Source organism: Hemiscyllium ocellatum, chromosome 44 (assembly GCF_020745735.1).
Source record: "Hemiscyllium ocellatum isolate sHemOce1 chromosome 44, sHemOce1.pat.X.cur, whole genome shotgun sequence".
NCBI lineage: Eukaryota > Metazoa > Chordata > Chondrichthyes > Orectolobiformes > Hemiscylliidae > Hemiscyllium > Hemiscyllium ocellatum.
Genome location: NC_083444.1, coordinates 7,897,002 through 7,915,957, shown reverse-complemented (window position 1 = coordinate 7,915,957; position 18,956 = coordinate 7,897,002). Strand labels below are relative to the sequence as shown.

At 49.4% G+C, this 18,956-nt stretch overlaps 1 protein-coding gene and 3 non-coding genes across 4 annotated transcripts in view; all 4 read right to left on the bottom strand.

Moving 5' to 3' along the window:
- Positions 1-18,956, bottom strand: part of LOC132835355 (myelin-oligodendrocyte glycoprotein-like) — a 315,935-nt gene that overhangs the window by 139,335 nt on the left and 157,644 nt on the right. The window lies entirely within an intron of this gene.
- trnak-uuu (transfer RNA lysine (anticodon UUU)) lies at positions 13,587-13,659 on the bottom strand. Its single transcript has one exon. It is a non-coding gene; the product is annotated as a tRNA-Lys (tRNA).
- On the bottom strand, positions 16,293-16,366 carry trnak-cuu (transfer RNA lysine (anticodon CUU)). Its single transcript has one exon. It is a non-coding gene; the product is annotated as a tRNA-Lys (tRNA).
- trnav-cac (transfer RNA valine (anticodon CAC)) lies at positions 17,757-17,829 on the bottom strand. Its single transcript has one exon. It is a non-coding gene; the product is annotated as a tRNA-Val (tRNA).

Genomic DNA, 18,956 nt, shown 5'->3' with positions numbered 1-18,956 from the left:
GTTTCAATTTTCCGATTCCCAGCAGCAACACTTTTACATTTAAAACCAAAAAAAATGTTAGTGTCAATAAAAGAGGAAACAAAGAGGAATTAGCCAGTAGAGGCGACCGGACGTGTCGCCTGGATAGCTCAGTTGGCACCGTCTGAGACTCTTAATCTCAGGGTCGTGGGCTCGCGATGCACCCTGTTTTAGAAACACAATACCTCACATCCGTTTGGACACTCTCCCTGATCATGAACTGCTCTGAGTGAATTAAGGGCTTCACTTCTCCCTGCGGTCTAATGGAGCGCAAACTTCAACGTCACACCACGCCAGGTGAAAGCCCCACGGCTTTATTTGGAGGTACAGAGCAAGGTTATGAAGGTGTCACCCTTAGACGTGTTCATGCTTTTAAAATGAGAGAGCGCCACACCCTCCTTCCAACAGACAGACAGACACCAAGGAAGTTTCTCACTCACTCAGCGCTGCCTTTTGACACCTACCTCTGGCTCACGTTGCTGCCCACTCCCATTTATCCAACCCCTCAGCGAGAATCCCTCCCCACCGCAAGCATAGACTAAATGGGCGGAATGATCTCCTCAATGAATATAAGGAGCTCCCCTCCCAATGGACAGTGCACAGACCTCATTTGGAGGAGGTCGGGATCAATGAGTTGAATCTATTACGGCATTGTCAGCACTCCCTGCTTGAACTGGAGATTTCCGACATCAGCCAGATTTCTTTTTAATCCGGAAGTGATCGCTGGGGAAATCACTGGGAACGACCTCACTACAGCAACTGATGAGGTAACACCGAGCATCATCTCTGGCTGCCTCAGTTGGTGACAATGTGAGAGCCTGGATCCCAGGGATGTGGCTCCAAGGCCCATGTTGGGTGACTGACATCGTTTGAAACACGCACCTACTTTCCAACAGCTCTCTGACCCACTCTGTAATATCCCCTGACCTCTCACTGACCCTATCCCCACATCTCCTGCTCTCAGGAATCAATTCTCAGCTTCCCGTGAGGGGTCATCCCCAGCGCGTCTCTCCTTTGACACCTTGCACTGTCCCAGTTCTGGATAGAAAATGCAGGACCAAATAGAGTGAGGTGTGAGAGTTTGGGCCTGTTCCTCGAGGGAGGAGAGAGACAGAAATGCAGCACCATCGGCCCCACCCAGGATTGAACTGGGGAACCTTTTGCACATGCAATAACCACTGCACGATGGAAACTTGCCCGCTGCACCGCTCTTGTACATGCCCGTCCCTGCCTGGTGGCAACACCTATTTCACTGGTGCAGCAATAGCTCAAATCCTGAGTTGGAGGTCATTCACGACTTCTGAAGCAAAAGCCAAGTTGTCAGGTGTGGGATTACGAACCCACGTCTCCAGGAGAGACTGCGAACTGAACGTAACGCTTTAAACAGTACGGCCATCCTGACCCACACAGAGCAGTCCCGCTCCACAATGCTCACAGGAGGACTTCGTCCAGGCATGACCAGTCCACACACGTATCCGTCGAACTCTCCCACGCAGACACATTTTACGACCTGTTGCTTTATCAGACAGGGGTGGGTGGTGGGCACAAACATTCTCAAACATTTAATTCTCCCCACCCCCACTGTGAACCTTCACAATCCCGTCTGGTCCATCGAATGAGGTTGATTACTTTCGCGTGAGTTTTGTCGGTTAACTCCTCTCCCACAGAGGGTTTGTCGGTGATGAGGTGCAGCACTGCGGGAGGTGGATGAAGAGCAGTGTTGGGGTAATGATACAGCTCTGCTTCACACTGGGCTGAACAGGGAGTGGGTCGGTGCTAGAGCTTTCTCACTCATTCAGCGATGCCTTGACACACCTCCCACTGGCTCATCTTGCTGTCCAATCCCAATTCCTCCAACTGCCTCAGCAAGAACCCCTCCCTCCCACACCACCACGGACAATATGGGGAGAGTCGTCTCCTTTCTGAATGCAAAATGGAGCTTCTCTTCCATTTGGGAGTGCAAACACATCATTTGGAGGAGGGTCGGGATCAATGAATTGATTCTATTACAGTATTGCCGGCACCGTCAGATTGAATTGGAGATTTACAACACCAGTGAGATTTTTAAAAAAACCTGGAATGATCGCACAGGCAATCACTGGGGACTACCTTACTGTAATAACTGATGAGGTAACACCCAGCATCATCTGTGGCTGGCTCAGTTGGTGACAATGTGAGAGCCTGGATCTCAGGGATGTGGCTCCAAGGCCCATGTCAGGTAACTGACATCTTTGGAAACACGCAACTTCTTTCTCACAGCTCTCTGACCCACTCTGCAATCTCCCCTGACCTCTCACTGACCCTGCCACACATTTTCGGCTCGAAGGAAGCAACTCTCAGCTTCTGATGGATGACGTATGAGTTTCCTGAGGGAGGCAAAAGATACAAATTGAGGTATAATGCTCCCACCCAGAGTAAAACCGAGGATCTTTCGCGTGTGAGGTGAAACTGATAACCACTATGCCAAGGGAGCAGCAATGAAGTCGAGACTTTGTACATGACACAAGGGGCAGCTCTGCAATTCACAGCGATAGATATAACCTCAGCTCTGGGACATTGTCTGTGTGCAGACCAATATACTGAGAGTCTCTCGCTGTGTCTTTCTATCTCTCTCCCCATCTCTCTGTATCTCCCTCTCTCTATCTCTGTCTCTATCATTGTGTATCCCTCTCTGTCTAGATTCCTGTCTCCGTTATCTCCCTCTCTCTCTCTTTGTTTGTCCCTCTGTGTGTGTGTGTGTGTGTCTGTCTCTCTCCATCAATCTGTCTGTGTGTCTCTGCGTGTGTGTGTGTGTGTGCCTGTCTCTCTCCATGAATCTGTCTGTGTGTGTGAGCTTGACCGGCGTCACAGTGTAAATGCTGCAGGTTGTGAGTGTTTGCAGTGTGTGTGTGTGGGAGGGTGGTGATTGCAGGTTCCCCTGACAGCATCAGAAGGAGGAGCCTGAATGCGTTTTGTCAAATCCATCTGTGGGTTGTAAATAACGTTAGATTACATTTCCGATTCCCAGCAGCAATAGCACTTTTACATACGAAACAGAAAACATCATAGATAGTGAATTGATATAATCTCAGCTCCAGGATATTGGCAGTGTGCAGACTCATGCACTGTCAGTCCCTGTATCTGTATTATTCTCTCTGTATCTTCCTGTCTGTATCTCTGTCTCCCTGTGTTTCCCTCTCCATCTCGATTTCTGTATCTGTATCTCATCTCTCTCAATCTCTCTCCGTGTGTGTGTGTGTGTGTGTGTGTGTGTGCGCGAGAGAGACCTTGGCCGATGTGATGGTGGGAATTCTGCAGGTTGTGAGTGTATGCAGTGAGTGTGTGAGAGGGCGGTGTGTGCAGGTTCGCCGGACAGCAGAATCAGGAGGAGGGGGAGCCTGCATGAGTTTTTCCCAATCCAAGCTGTGATCAGTTCATTCAGATCATAATTGCGTGGAAGCTCGTATCCATGGAGAGATCGGGAGACCATAGAGGCTCGCTTCTCCCTGCAGCCTGATGCACTGTCGTGATGCACAGAGTCTCTCTGCAGCCCCTCGTTTTACTGACATCTCCGTCAGTGAGTGCTGCTGCCTTTATTATTGACACTGAGGGAGTGTGTGGGACCTACACAGAGAGGCTGCACACAGTCATACTCACTCACAGGCAGACACAAACGTTAAAGTGTGATTTTTGTAAACTATGATCAAGTTTGAGAACACCAAAGCTAAAACAAAAGCAACACGTTAACTGACTTATCTTAGTGATTGGGACTCTTGCAAGTCAATTGTTAAAGATCCTCTATTCAAAAGACTCACTATGTATTTAAGTGTGTTCCATTCTTTAACAGGCTGAGACCGGAAATCAAACGGGTGTCTGACGACCTCTGAACTGTCAAAATCGTCTGGAGCCAAACGTGCGCATATTGTTCCTCGTCCCGGGCAAATGTGTTTGATTCCCTGGATAGGACTGGCAGCCCTGATTATAAATCTCATTAACTGCCTCCTGTTCCTATTAACGCACTTCCTTGCATATTAACAAGGGTGTATGAAGATCAACAATGAGACATTGCAAAATCCTATTGTCTACCTCCTTTCCTATTAACATAAGATTCTGAATAGTACAGTAACAGGCTCCTGTAAAAAATATATCTCGATATCTGTCACAGGAAAGTGGACTCAGTAGTTATTGTTAGATTGAGAAATACCTGTATCACCAAGATAATAGCAATCAGCAATACGATGTAAGCCAGATCCGAATAATATATAAAGATACTGCCTGTGTACAATGTTCAGAGATTCCTCACGGGGTGCCTAAACAAGGTGGCTGCGGGACTCCTGATGGTGTCACTCCTAAGCTGTCACCGGCTGTTCAGTAATAAAGTGCTAACCTTTGAACTGAAACTTGTGCCACCTCGAGTTAAGAGCCAACATTTCGTAATGATTTTCGAAAATTAAGTGCAGCGTTACACAAACAATTAGGGCCCCTGTGCGGGACCTGGGATCTGGACTCCTGTGAGCAGCTCCTCTGTTTCATCGGCAGGTCAGCAATGTTCCAGACACCCATCATCCCCATTCTTGACAACAATCACTCCCACTCTGCCTCTGTCACTGATCTGAGTCAAGGAGAGGCTCGCTTCACCCTGCAGTCTGATGGAGTGCAGCGACACACACAATCTCTCTCTGCAATTGCTCGTTTTAGTGAGAGCTCCATTAGCGAGTGCTGCTGACCTTACCATCGACACTGGGGGAGGGTGTGGACCGGACACGCCGAGGCTGCACACATTCACACTCACTCACAGACACAAACGTTAAAGGGTGGTTTTGCAAATTGTCCCTGGAGCAGCGGGAGAACAAATCCCTGCGGGGGAAGGAGAGTGTCACTTTTATCACAAGATCGCACGCTAGTCACTGATAACTTTTAAAACAAAACCCTTCCAGTCAAGAATGACATTCCCAACACATGCAGCCAGGGGAGACTGCGAACTGAGACCATCCTGGCCCAAGTTATCCAGGTACCAGCTCCACTATGTTCCCAGGAAGTCTCAGTCCAGGCGCATCAGTCCACACAAATGTCTGTCAAACTCACTCTCTCTCACATTCACACACACTCTCATTTACAACCTGTCGCTTTGTTAGGGCAAGGTGTGCAAAAATATTCTCAAAAAATTAATTCCCTCCCCACCTCCCTCCGGCCATTGTCCTTAACAATCCAGTCTGGCCGATCAAACGAGGTTGAATAATTTCACACTAGTTTTGTAGGATAGCTCCCCTCTCTCCAGCGGGAGGTTTGTAGGCGATGAGGTGAAGCACTGCGGAGAATAAATGGAGAACAGTGTTGGGGTGATGACACAGCTCTGCTTTACACTGGGCTGAACAGGGAATGGGTCGGTGCTGGAGCTTTGTCACTCACACAGCGCTGGCTCGACACACCTCCCACTGGACCATGTTGCTGCCCATTCCCATTTGATCTAACCGCCGCAGCAAGAACCGCACCCGCTGTGCCAGCACAGACTATATGGGCAGATTAGTTTCCTCTATAAATGCAAACAGGCCCTTTGGCCCAACAAGTCCACACTGACCCTCCGAAGAGCAATCCACCCAGACACATTCCCCTAAATTTACCCCTTCACCTAATGCACGGCCAATTCACCAAACTGTGGGAGGAAACGCACGCAGACATGGGGAGAATGTACAGGATAGCATGCATCAGAATGGCCGAGCGGTCTCAGGTCGCAGTCTCCCCTGGCGGTGAGTGCTCGAATTGCCACTCCTGACAAATCGACACACAGAGGGAAACACAAGAGGACAGACATACAGACAGGGAGCTGCAGAAAGAGAGGGAGAGATACAGAGACATAGACAGACTTCGGGTGGATGAGTTTGGACACAGCTTCTGTCTTGGAACTGAAGCTGTCTTTGTCCACAGTGTGTTTGTAGCTGTGCCTTCACAAGATAGAGTTAAAAATCTCAAAACACCAGGATATAGTCCAACAGGTTTATTTGGAAGCAATGGCTGTTGAGTTCTGCTCCTTCATCAGGGAGCTGTGGAGCAGGATCACAAGACACAGAATTTATAGCAAAAGATCACAGTGTCATGCAACTGAAAGAATACATTGAACAAACCTAGATTGGTGTTAAGTCTTTCATCGTTCAGAAAGGGTTGCAGGTTTCGGGTCAGTAATATGTAAATCCCAGAACTTGTTTGAACTCTCATTCTCGAGATAGCAAGGTTTTATATACATATAAATGTGAATTCTCAGCTGAGACAATGCATTGAAGGTGTGAGGTTCGAGTCTGTCTGTATCAAAAGACATTCAAAAGCCATTGCTTCCAAATACCCCTATCTCAGACACCTTCCTCCCACTTCCTGGACCTCTCCATCTCCATATCCTGTGACTGACTCAAAGCGGGCATCCACTTCAAACCCACCAACTCCCACCCCGCCTCCTGTAAAAGTGCAACCCATCAGTCCCAATTTCTCTGCCTCCACCGCATCTGCTCCCAGAAGAATCAATTCCACTCCAGAACATTTCAGATGACCTCCTACTTCAAGAACCATAATTTTCCCTCGCAGGAGGTCAACGATGTCCTTCAGTACAACTTCTCCACTTCCCGCACCTCTGCCCTTGAACCCCACCTCTCCAACTGCAACAAGGTTAGAAACTCCCTTGTCCTCACCTTCCACCTCACCAATCTCTGAATACAATGCATCATCCTCCACCATTTCCATCAACTACAGTCAGACTTCACCACCAGAGATATAGTTCCCTCTTTACCTTTTTCAGCACTCTGCACCAAGCATTCCTTTCCTCGTTAGGTCTACGCCCCCCATCGACCCACCCACTACTCCCGGCACCTTCCCTTGCCACTTCAAGAAGTGTAAAATCTGCACCTACAACTCCCCACTCATCTCCATCCAAGGGCCTTAAGGATCCTTCCACATCTGATAGAGATTTTCCTGCACATCCAAACACCTCATCTGCTGTGTCCATTGCTCTCGATGTGGTCTCCTCTACGTTGGGGAGACAGGATGTCAACTTGTGGCATGTCCCAGAGAGCATCTGTGGGACACACACACTAAATAACTGTGCCTACCTGTGGCCAACCACTTCAACTACGCTCCCACTCCGCCAATGACATGCAAGTCCTGGGCCTTCTCCACTGCTAAATCCCAGCCACCCAACGACTGCAGGAAGAACGCTTCATCTTCTGCCTTGCGACCCTCTGACCACACACAATCAATGTCAATTTCAACTGTTTTCAAATCTCCCCTCCCACCCACCTTATCCCAGATCCAACCCTCCAATTCGGCACCGCCCTCTTGAACTGTCCTATCTGTCCATCTTCCTTCCCACCTATCTGCTCCACATACTGTTCCGGCCTAACACCATCACTTTCCACTTCATCTACCTATCGCTTTCTCAGCTACCTTACTCCCCCAAGCCTCACTCCCCTTACCATTTATCTCTCAGACCCCATGGGCCACTACGTTCCTGATGAAGAGCCAATGCTTGAAATGTTGACTCACCTGCTCCTCAGATGCCACCTGACCTGTTGTGCTTTTCACCAACACCTTGCACCCTGGCCTCAGGGTCACGTGGACCATCTCAGACACCTTCCTCCACTTCCACGTACTTTAACCCTTTCCCATGATTTCATGCTCTTTATTTTCAATATAAGCAGGGCTCCTGGAGACTTGAACAAAGTGTCTTTCCCACCCTGTCATCCAACTCGACCCTCCTCCAAATGAGCTGTTTGAACTCCCCAATGGGAGGGCAGCTTCTTCTGGTATTCATTCAGAAATTCATTCTGCCCATTTAGTCCATGCTGGCTGAGGAGGGTGGAGGGGTTCTCGCTGAGGAGATGGTTAAATGGGAATGGACAGCAACATGAGCCCGTGGGAGGTGTGCAAAGGCAGTGCTGAATGAGTGAGAAACCCCCTTAGTGTCTGTGTGGACTGTGTGTGTAACTGTGTGTGCATATAAGACTGTGTGTGTGTGTGTATGAGACTGTGTGTGTGTGTATGAGACTTTGTGTTTGTGTATGAGACTGTGTCTGTGAGACTGTGTGTATATGAGACTGTGTGTGAGAGACTGTGTGTGTGAGAGAGAGAGACTGTGTGCGTGTGTGTGTGTGTGTGTGTGTGTGTGTGAATGAGACTCTGTGTGCGTGTGTGTGTGTGTGTGTGTGTGTGTGTGTGTGAATGAGACTCTGTGTGTGTGTGAGACTGTGTGTGTGTGTGTGAGAAAGAGAGTTGAAGTGTGATGCCCAGTTCAATGTAATAGTTGAGGGCCCCCTTGGTGGCCTGGCTGCAAAAAGCACATTGCTCAAGTCTCCCGGACCCCTGATTGGCGAGACGGGGTCCTTCAGTCCAGAGGTGGGAATAAAGCATCATTGTTTGTGTTCATTTGTGCCCAGTTTGGTCGGGGGGGGGGGGGGTGCTGACAAAGCAACAGGCTGGAATGTGGGTGAGTGAGAGAGTTTGATAGAAGTCTGTGTGAACAGAGAGGTGTGTGCAGACACTGACTGGACTGAGCTTTCGTGAACATTGAGCACGAAATGGGGGGGGTTCGTATGTGTCAGGCTGGCCGAGCGGTCTCAGGTGCTGATTTAATCTGCAGCTTGTCTTTGAACTGACGGTTTGAGTCTCACTCCTGATTGTGTGCGTTAAATTTTTTGTGAACTCATAAACGAATTGGAGTGTGAGCTTGTGATAAAACTGACCCCCAACCCACCAAGGCACCTGCTGCTGGGGAGTCAGACTCGCTTCCCCTGCCCCAGGCGGGGTTTACAGAGCCGCAGGTTACAGTCTGTGTCTGTGAGTGAGTGCAGCCTCTGTGTGTACGGTTCTGACCCTCCCCCAGTGTCGCTGGGAAAGGCAGCAGCACTGGGTGATGGAGCTCTCAGTGAAGCGAGCGGCTGCAGAGAGAGTCTGTGTGTCGCTGCACTCCATCAGACTGCAGGGAGAAATGAGGAGAAAGTGAGGACTGCAGATGCTGGAGATCAGAGTGGATGAGTGTGATGCTGGAAAAGCACAGCAGGTCAGGCAGCGTCCGAGGAGCAGGAGAATCGACGTTTCGGGCAAAAGCCCTTCACCAGGAACCCGAGAGTATTGAGCCTTCTGATTGACTCAGAGCAGTGAAAGATCAGGGCGCATCCAAATGGGAGAGAGCTGTTGTTCGGGAATGTGTGTGTGTTTTAAAAGGGGAAGCCCATCGCGGGGCTCGATCCCACGACCCGGAGACTAAGAGCCTCACGCTCTACCGACTGAGCTAGCCGGGCCACGGGGGCACTTTTCCTTCTACTGCTGTGGGGGGAATTGGCAATTACCTTTTTTCCCATGCACTCACAGCAAACACAGATCCACAGAGAGAAAGAGATGCAGAGAGAGAGAGTGACTTTCAGAGCTTGAGTCTGCATAGCTATGTGTCGCCAGCAAGCCACGCAGTTCAAGGGGCAATTAGGGACGGGTAACACCCTCTGGCCTCACCAGGCGACCCCCCATCTCATGAACCATCATCAACCTCATCCATTCCCTTGTAAGGTCAGGAGAGAGCATCCGCAACTGCTCTCCAGGGGTCCACTCTCTGTGAACTTGCAGTTATCTGACTCTCTGCTGCCCCTGTCTGGGACCTGGATACAAATCCCAGATCTAACATTAACTTTTCTCTGAATAAAAAAACGATTGACCAGATCTCAGTCTGGTACAACCTGTGAACCTGCCCAAACACGGCCTTATCTTGTGAAGGCGTAGCTCCAATCAAACACACTTCACTGACAAACCACAAATACCTGCAGCAGCTCAACCTGCTGTTTCTCTTTGCAAGATGTCTTTCGGCCCCTTGATGACACAGGGAGAAAGTGAGGACTGCAGATGCTGGAGATCAGAGTCAAAAGGCGTGGTGCTGGAAAAGCACAGGAGGTCAGGCAGCATCCCAGGAGTGGGAGAATCGACATTTCGAGCACGAACCCTTCATGAGGAGTGAGGGGTTGGGGCTGTGAGATTTGGCCCAGTTCCATGAAGGAGGGGAAACACGTCAGATAAAACGCGATTTTCACACCCAGGATCGAATTTGGGACCTGTAGCGCGTGCGGCAAACGTGATAACCGCGAGGAATCTTCACGAGTGCTTCAGCTTCGTACATGCCCCTTCCGACTTGGAGGCACCCCTGTGATTCACTGTGAACAGGTCAAATCTCTGAGCAAGAGCTGGGACACACCTCCTGACATCAGTTGTGAAAGAGGTAGACTTTCCTCTTTTGAGCAGATAGATGGAGCATTGCACTTCCTGCCAGATGCTTTGACGAGTGCTTTTGACTCCATACCCAGTGAGGTCTGTGCTGTGCCATCAAGTGTCAGAAAGACATTTAGCAAATTGAAACAGCAGGTTTAGCTGCTGCAGGTATTTCTGGTTTGTCAGTGCAGTGTGTTTGTAGCTGTGCCTTCACAATATAGAGTTAAAAATCTCACAACACCAGGATATAGTCCAACAGGTTTATTTGGAAGCAATGGCTGTTGAGTTCTACTCCTTCATCAGGGCGCTGTGGAGCAGGATCATAAGACACAGAATTTATAGCAAAAGATCACAGTGCCATGCAACTGAAAGAATATATTGAACACACCTAGATTGATGTTGAGTCTTTCATCATTGAGAAAGGGTTGCAGGTTTCGGGTCAGTAATATGTAAATCCCAGAACTTCTTTGAACTCTCATTCTCGACAAAGCAAGGTTTTATATACATATAAAGATGAATTTTCAGCTCAGACAATGCATTGAAGGTGTGAGGTTAGAGTCTGTCTGTAACAAAAACCATTCAAAAGCCATTGCTTCCAAATACCCCTATCTCAGATACCTTCCTCCCACTTCCTGGACCTCTCCATCTCCATATCCTGTGACTGACTCAAAGCGGGCATCCACTTCAAACCCACCAACTCCCACCCCGCCTCCTGTAAAACCCATCAGTCCCAATTTCTCTGCCTCCACCGCATCTGCTCCCAGAAGAATCAATTCCACTCCAGAACATTCCAGATGACCTCCTACTTCAAGGACCCTAATTTTTCCCTCCCAGGAGGTCAACGATGTCCTTCAGTACAACTTCTCCACTTGCCACACCTCTGCCCTTGAACCCCACCTCTCCAACTGCAACAAGGATAGAAACTCCCTTGTCCTCACCTTCCACCTCACCAATCTCTGAATACAATGCATCATCCTCCACCATTTCCATCAACTACAGTCAGACTTCACCACCAGAGATATAGTTCCCTCCTTACCTTTTTCAGCACTCTGCACCAAGCATTCCTTTCCTCGTTAGGTCTACGCCCCCATCGACCCACCCACTACTCCCGGCACCTTCCCTTGCCACTTCAAGAGGTGTAAAATCTGCACCTACATCTCCCCACTCATCTCCATCCAAGGGCCTTAAGGATCCTTCCACATCTGATAGAGATTTTCCTGCACATCCAAACACCTCATCTGCTGTGTCCATTGCTCTCGACGTGGTCTCCTCTACATTGGGGAGACAGGATGTCAACTTGTGGCATGTCCCAGAGAGCATCTGTGGGACACACACACTAAATAACTGTGCCTACCTGTGGCCAACCACTTCAACTACGCTCCCACTCGGCCAATGACATGCAAGTCCTGGGCCTTCTCCACTGCTAAATCCCAACGACTGCAGGAAGAACGCTTCATCTTCTGCCTTGGGACCCTCTGACCACACACAATCAATGTCAATTTCAACAGTTTCCCAATCTCCCCTCCCACCCACATTATCCCAGATCCAACCCTCCATTCGGCACCGCCCTCTTGAACTGTCCTATCTGTCCATCTTCCTTCCCATCTATCTGCTCCACATACTGCTCCGACCTAACACCATCACCTATCACTTCATCTACCTATCGCATTCTCAGCTACCTTACTCCCCCAAGCCTCACTCCCCCTACCATTTATCTCTCAGACCCCATGGGCCCTACATTCCTGATGAAGAGCTAATGCTTGAAATGTTGACTCACCTGCTCCTCGGATGCCACCTGACGTGTTGTGCTTTTCACGAACACCTTGCACCCTGGCCTCAGGGTCACGTGGACCATCTCAGACACCTTCCTCCACTTCCACATACTTTAACCCTTTCCCATGATTTCATGCTCTTTATTTTCCATGTAAGCAGGGCTCCTGGAGACTTGAACAAAGTGTCTTTCCCAACCTGTCATCCAACTCGACCCTCCTCCAAATGAGCTGTTTGAACTCCCCAGTGGGAGTGCAGCTTCTTCTGGTATTCATTCCGAAGATCATTCTGCCCAATTAGTCCATGCTGGCGGAGGATGGTGGAGGGGTTCTCTCTGAGGGGATAGTTAAATGGGAATGGCCAGCAACATGAGCCCGTGGGAGGTGTGCAAAGGCAGTGCTGAGAGAGTGAGAAACCCCCTTAGTGTCCGTGTGTGTAACTGTGTGTGTGTGTGTGTGACTGTGTGTGTATGAGACTGTGTGTGTGACTGTGTGTGTGTATGAGACTGTGTGTGACTCTGTGTGTGTGTGTGTATGAGACTGTGTGTGTGTGACTGTGTATATGAGACTCTGTGTGTGTGTGTGGGTGTGTGTGTGTGTATGAGACTGTGTGTGTGTGTGTGACTGTGTGTGTGTGAGAAAGAGAGATGAAGTGTGATGCCCAGTTCAATGTAATAGTGTACGGTCCCCCTAGTGGCCGGGCTGCTAAAAGCACATTGCTCAAGTCTCACTCAGCCCTGCTGCAAGATTTGATTGGCGAGACGGGGTCCTACAGTCCAGAGGTGGGAAAAAAGCATCATTGTTTGTGTACATTTGTACCGGAGAGGGGCAGACAAAACAACCGGCTGGAATGTGGGTGAGTGAGAGAGTTTGGTAGAAGTCTGTGTGAACAGAGAGGTGTGTACAGACACTGACTGGACTCAGCCTGCGTGTGAACATTGAGCACGGAATGGGCTGTGGCTCGTATGCGTCAGGCTGGCCGAGCGATCTCAGGTGCTGATTTTAGCGGTAGCTTGTCTTTGAACTGGCGATTTTTGTCTCGCTCCTGATTGTGTGGGTTTAATTTTTTGTAAACTCATGAACGAACTGGAGTGTGAGCGTATGATGAAACTGACCCTCAACCCACCCCCACCCCCACCCCAAAAAGGCACCTGCTGCTGGGGAGTCAGACTCGCTTCCCCTGCCCCTGGCGCCGCAGGTTACTGTTTGTGTCTGTGAGTGAGTGCAGCCCTCATCCTCCCCCAGTGTCGCTGGGAAAGGCAGCAGCACTGGGTAATGGAGCTCTCAGTGAAGCGAGCGGCTGCAGAGAGAGAGAGAGAGTCTGTGTGTCGCTGCACTCCATCAGGCTGCAGGGAGAAATGAGGAGAAAGTGAGGACTGCAGATGCTGGAGATCAGAGGGATGTGTGTGGTGCTGGAAAAGCACAGCAGGTCAGGCAGCGTCCGAGGAGCAGGAGAGTTGATGTTTCAGGCAGAAGCCCTTCACCAGGAACCCGAGAGTATTGAGCCTCCTGATTGACTCAGAGCAGTGAAAGATCAGGGCACGTCCGAATGGGAGAGAGTGTGTGTGTTTTAAAAGTGGAGCCCTCCGCCTAACGTGGGGCTCGAACCCACGACCCTGAGATTAAAAGTCTCATGCTCTACCGACTGAGCTAGCCGGGCGACGCGAACGCATTCCCACCGACTGCTGTGGGGGGAATTGGCAATTACCTTTTTCCCATGTTCTCACTGCAAACACACAGATCCAGAGAGAGAGAGAGATGTAGAGAGAGAGAGAGTGACTCTCAGAGCCTGAGTCTACATAACTCTGTGTCGCCAGCAAGCCACTCAGATCAAGGAGCAATTCGGGACGGGTAACACCCTCTGGCCGCACCAGGCGATGCCCCCATCCCATGAGCCATCACCAATCTCATCCATTCCCTTGTAAGGTCAGGAGAGAGCATCCGCAACTGCTCTCCAGGTGTCCACTCTCTGTGAACTTGCAGTTATCTGACTCTCTGCTGCCCCTGTCTGGGACCTGGATACAAATCCCAGGTCTACCATTAACTTTTCTCTGAATAAAAAAAAACGATTGACCAGATCTCAGTCTGTTACAAACTGTGAATCTGCCCAAACACAACATTATCTTGTGAAGGTATAGCTCCAATCAAACACACTGCACTGACAAACCACAAATACCTGCAGCAGCTCAACCCGCTGTTTCTTTTTGCAAGATGTCTTTCTGACACTTGATGTCACAGGGAGAAGGTGAGGACTGCAGATGCTGGAGATCAGAGTCAAAAGGCGTGGTTCTGGAAAAGCACAGGCGGTCAGGCAGTATCCCAGGCGTGGGAGAATCGACATTTCGAACATGAACCCTTCATCAGGAATGAGCGGGTTGGGGCTGTGAGATTTGGCCCACTTCCATGAAGGAGGGGAAACACATAAGATAAAGCACGATGACAGCATCCAGGATCGAATTGGGAACCGTTCACGGAGGAGGCGAACATGACAACCACTACACCATGGGAACTTCACAAATGCCTGATCTTTGCACATGTCATTTCTGGCTTGGAGTCACCCCTGTGATTCACTGTGACCAGGTCAAATCTCTGAGCAAGAGCTGGGACACACTTCCTGACTTCAGTTGCGAAAGAAGTAAACATTTCTCTTTTGAATCATCACAGGCAGATATAATGGAGCATTTCAGTTCCTCCCAGCTGCTTTGACGAGTGCATTTGACCTCCATATCCAGTGAGGTCGGTGCTGTGCCATAAAGTGTCAGAGAGATATTTTGCAAATAGAAACAGCAGATTGAGCTGCTGCAGGTATTTATGGTTTGTCAGTGCAGTGTGTTTGTAGCTGTGCCTTCACAAGATAGAGTTAAAAATCTCACAACACCAGGATATAGTCCAGCAGATTTATTTGGAAACAATGGCTGTTGAGTTCTGCTCCTTCATCAGGGAGCTGTGGAGCAGGATCACAAGACACAGAATTTATTGCAAAAGATCAGTGTCATGCAACTGAAAGAATATATTGAACAAACCTAGATTAGTGTTAAGTCACTCCCAGGAGGTCAACAATAACCTCCGGTACAACTCCTCCATTTCCCGCACCTCTGCCCTTGAACCCCACCTCTCCAACCGCAACAAGGATAGAAACCCTTTTGTCCGCACCTTCCACCTCACCAATCTCTGAATACAATGCATCATCCTCCACCATTTCTGCCACCTACAGTCAGACTTCAGCACCAGAGATACAGTTATGAGACTGTGCGTGTGTATGAGCCTGTGTGTGTGTGTGTGTGTGTGTGTGTGTGAGACTGTGTGTGTGTGAGAGAGAGAGAAGTGTGATGCCCAGTTCAATGTAATAGTGTAGGGCCCCCCTAGTGGCCGGGCTGTGAAAAGCATATTGCTCAAGTCTCACTGAGCCCTGCTGCAAGATTTGATTGGCGAGACGGGGTCCTTCAGGACAGAGGGGGAACAAAGCATCATTGTTTGTGTACATTTGTACCGGAGAGGGGCAGACAAATTAACAGGCTGGAATGTGGGTGAGTGAGAGAGTTTGATAGAAGTCTGTGTGTACAGAGAGGTGTGTACAGACACTGAGTGGACTGAGCCTTCGTGTGAACATTGAGCACGGAATGGGGTGGGGTTAGTATGTGTCAGGCTGGCCGAGCGGTCTCAGGTGCTGATTTAAGCTGCAGCTTGTATTTGAACTGGCGATTTTTGTCTCACTCCTGATTGTGTGCGTTTAATTTTTTTGTCAACTCATAAACGAACTGGAGTGTGAGCTTGTGATAAAACAGACCCCCAACCCAACCCCCACCCGCCAAGGCACCTGCTGCTGGGGAGTCAGACTCGCTTCCCCTGCCCCAGGCGGGTTTACAGAGCCGCAGGTTACAGTCTGTGTCTGTGAGAGAGTGCAGCCTCTGTGTGTACGGCCCAGACCCTCTCCCAGTGCCGATGGTAAAGGCAGCAGCACTGGGTAATGGAGATCTCAGTGAAGCGAGCGGCTGCAGAGAGAGAGAGTCTGTGTGTCGCTGCACTCCATCAGACTGCAGCTCGTAATTAGGAGAAAGTGAGGACTGCAGATGCTGGAGATCAGAGTGGATGAGTGTGATGCTGGAAAAGCACAGCAGGTCAGGCAGAGTCCGAGGAGCAGGAGAATCGATGTTTCAGGCAGAAGCCCTTCACCAGGAACCCGAGAGTGTTGAGCCTCCTGATTGACTCAGAGCAGTGAAAGATCAGGGCGCGTCCAAATGGGAGAGAGCTGTTGTTCGGGAATGTGTGTGTGTTTCAAAAGTTGAAGCCCATCGACCAACGTGGGACTCGAACCCACGACCCTGAGATTAAGAGTCTCACGCTCTACCGACTGAGCTAGCCGGGCCACACGCGCGCCGTACGCACTACTGCTGTGGGGGGAATTGGCAATTACTTTTATCCCATGGACTCACTGCAAGCACACAGATACACAGAGAGAGAGATGTAGAGAGAGTGACTCTCAGAGCCTGAGTCTACATAACTCTGTGTCGCCAGCAAGCCACTCAGTTCAAGGGGCAATTAGGGACAGGTAACACCCACTGGCCTCACTAGGCGACGCCCCCATCTCATGAACCATCACCAACCTCATCCATTCCTTTGTAAGGTCAGGAGAGAACATCCACAACTGCTCTCCAAGAGTCCACTCTCTGTGAACTTGCAGTTATCTGACTCCCTGCTGCCCCTGTCTGGGACCTGGATACAAATCCCAGATCTACCATTAGCTTTACTCTGAATAAAAAAACGATTGACCAGATCTCAGTCTGGTACAACCTGTGAACCTGTCCAAACACGGCCTTATCTTGTGAAGGCGTAGCTCCAATCAAACACACTGCACTGACAAACCACAAATACCTGCAGCAGCTCAACCTGCTGTTTCTATTTGCAAGATGTCTTTCGGACCCTTGATGACACAGGGAGAAGGTGAGGACTGCAGATGCTGGAGATCATAGTCGAGGCTGTGGTGCTGGAAAAGCACAGACGGTCAGGCAGCATCCGAGGAGCAGGAGAATGGAGTTTCAGGCAAAAGCCTTCCATCAGGAATGAGGATTGTGAGCCAACGGAGTGGAGAGATAAATGGGAGGGGGAGTGGGTCTGGGGGAAACGTAGCTGAAAGTCTGACTTGGAGATGGAAGTGGGGCTGAAATTGGATAGATGACCCATAAATCGCAGGCAGTCCCCAAGCGGAAATAGACATGTGCAAGGACCCTGTAAGTGTTTAGTTTCCATAGTGTAGTGGTTGTCATGTTCGCCTCATACGCGGAAAGTCTCCAGTTCGATTCTTGGTGGGAGAATTATGCTGCGGTACTTTATTTTGGACATATCGCACTTTCATCTCCATTCCCCCCCCTCCCCCTTCCATTGATTTCTACACCCCCTCGGCTCACTGCCTGATTCCTGATGGAGGCCGTCTGCCTGACACTTCGATTCTCCTGCTCCTGCTGCTGCCTGACCTGCTGTGCTTTTCCAGCACCACACTCAGGACTCTGCTATCCAGTCCTCCATCTCTCTGACAGTGAGAGAGAGCCCAGATCTCAGGGATTTGGCTCCAAGATCCATGTTGCGAGACTGACGTCTTTAGAAACACACACCTTCTCTCCAACAGCTCTCTGACCCACTCCAAAACCTCCACTGACCTCTCACAGACGCTGTCCCCAGGAATCAATTCTCAGCTTCGGATGGGGGAACATGTGAGTGCGGGCCTTTTTCCCGAAAGGAAGATAAAGTACCGCAGCATAATGTTCCCACCCAGGATCGAACTGGGGACCTTTCGCGTGTGAGGCAAACGTGATAACCGATACACTATGGGAACTGTACGCTAGCTGCCTCCTTGTTCATGTCTATGTCCGGCTGGGGACAGCCTGTGGTTCATGGGTAATCTGACAAATTTCATCCCCACTTCCATCTCCAAGTCACACTTTCAGCTACGTTTCCCCCAGACCCACTCCCCCTCCCATTTATCTCTCCACCCCGTTGGCTCACAATCCTCATTCCTGATGGAAGGCTTTTGCCTGAAACTCCATTCTCCTGATCCTCGGATGCTGCCTGACTTTCTGTGCTTTTCCAGCACCACACTCTCGACTATGATCTCCAGTATCTGCAGTCCTCACTTTTTCCCATCTTTAAACTTTGAACACCGTTCACTTCCTCTTTGATCAGCGGACTCCACATAAATTCTCTCTTTCTCTTCTCTTTCTCTTTGGTCTCTCTCTCTCTCATTTACTCCTCCCTGCCATCCTCGCTTCTGTATAAAAAAACATCCTTTTCCTCATTTGGAGGTGCCGCTGGTGGACAGCAGTGTACAAAGTTAAAAATCACACAACACCAGGTTATAGTCCAAGCGGTTAGATTGGAAGCATTAGCTTTCAGAGCGCTGCTCCTTCATCTGATGCGTGTGGAGGACACAATTGTAAGACACAGAATTTATAGCAAAAGTTTACAGTGTGATGTAACTGAAATTATATATTGAAAAATACCTTGATTATTTGTTAAATCTCTCATCTGTTAGAATGAAAATGATAGTTTCACTTCTTTCATATGTAAATCACAAAACCCTATCTCCCTTCGTTGTGAAATCCCCGTTCGGTGTTCTTTGTACCATCGCGTCTAGGAATGGGAGTTGGTTGTCCTTTTCTTCCTCTCTCGTGAATCGGATTCCTGTGAGTGTGGCGTTGATGATCCGGTGTGTGTTCTCTATTTCTGTGTTTTTAATTATTACAAAGGTGTCGTCCACGTATCTGACCCAGAGTTTGGGTTGTAATTGCGTTAGAACTGTTTTTTCTAACCTTTGCATTACTGCTTCTGCTATGAGTCCGGACATCGGTGAGCCCATGGGTGTTCCGTTGATTTGTTCATATATCTGGTTGTTGAATGTGAAGTGTGTTGTGAGGCACAGGTCCAGTAGTTTAAGTATGCCGTCTTTGTTAATAGGTTCAGCGT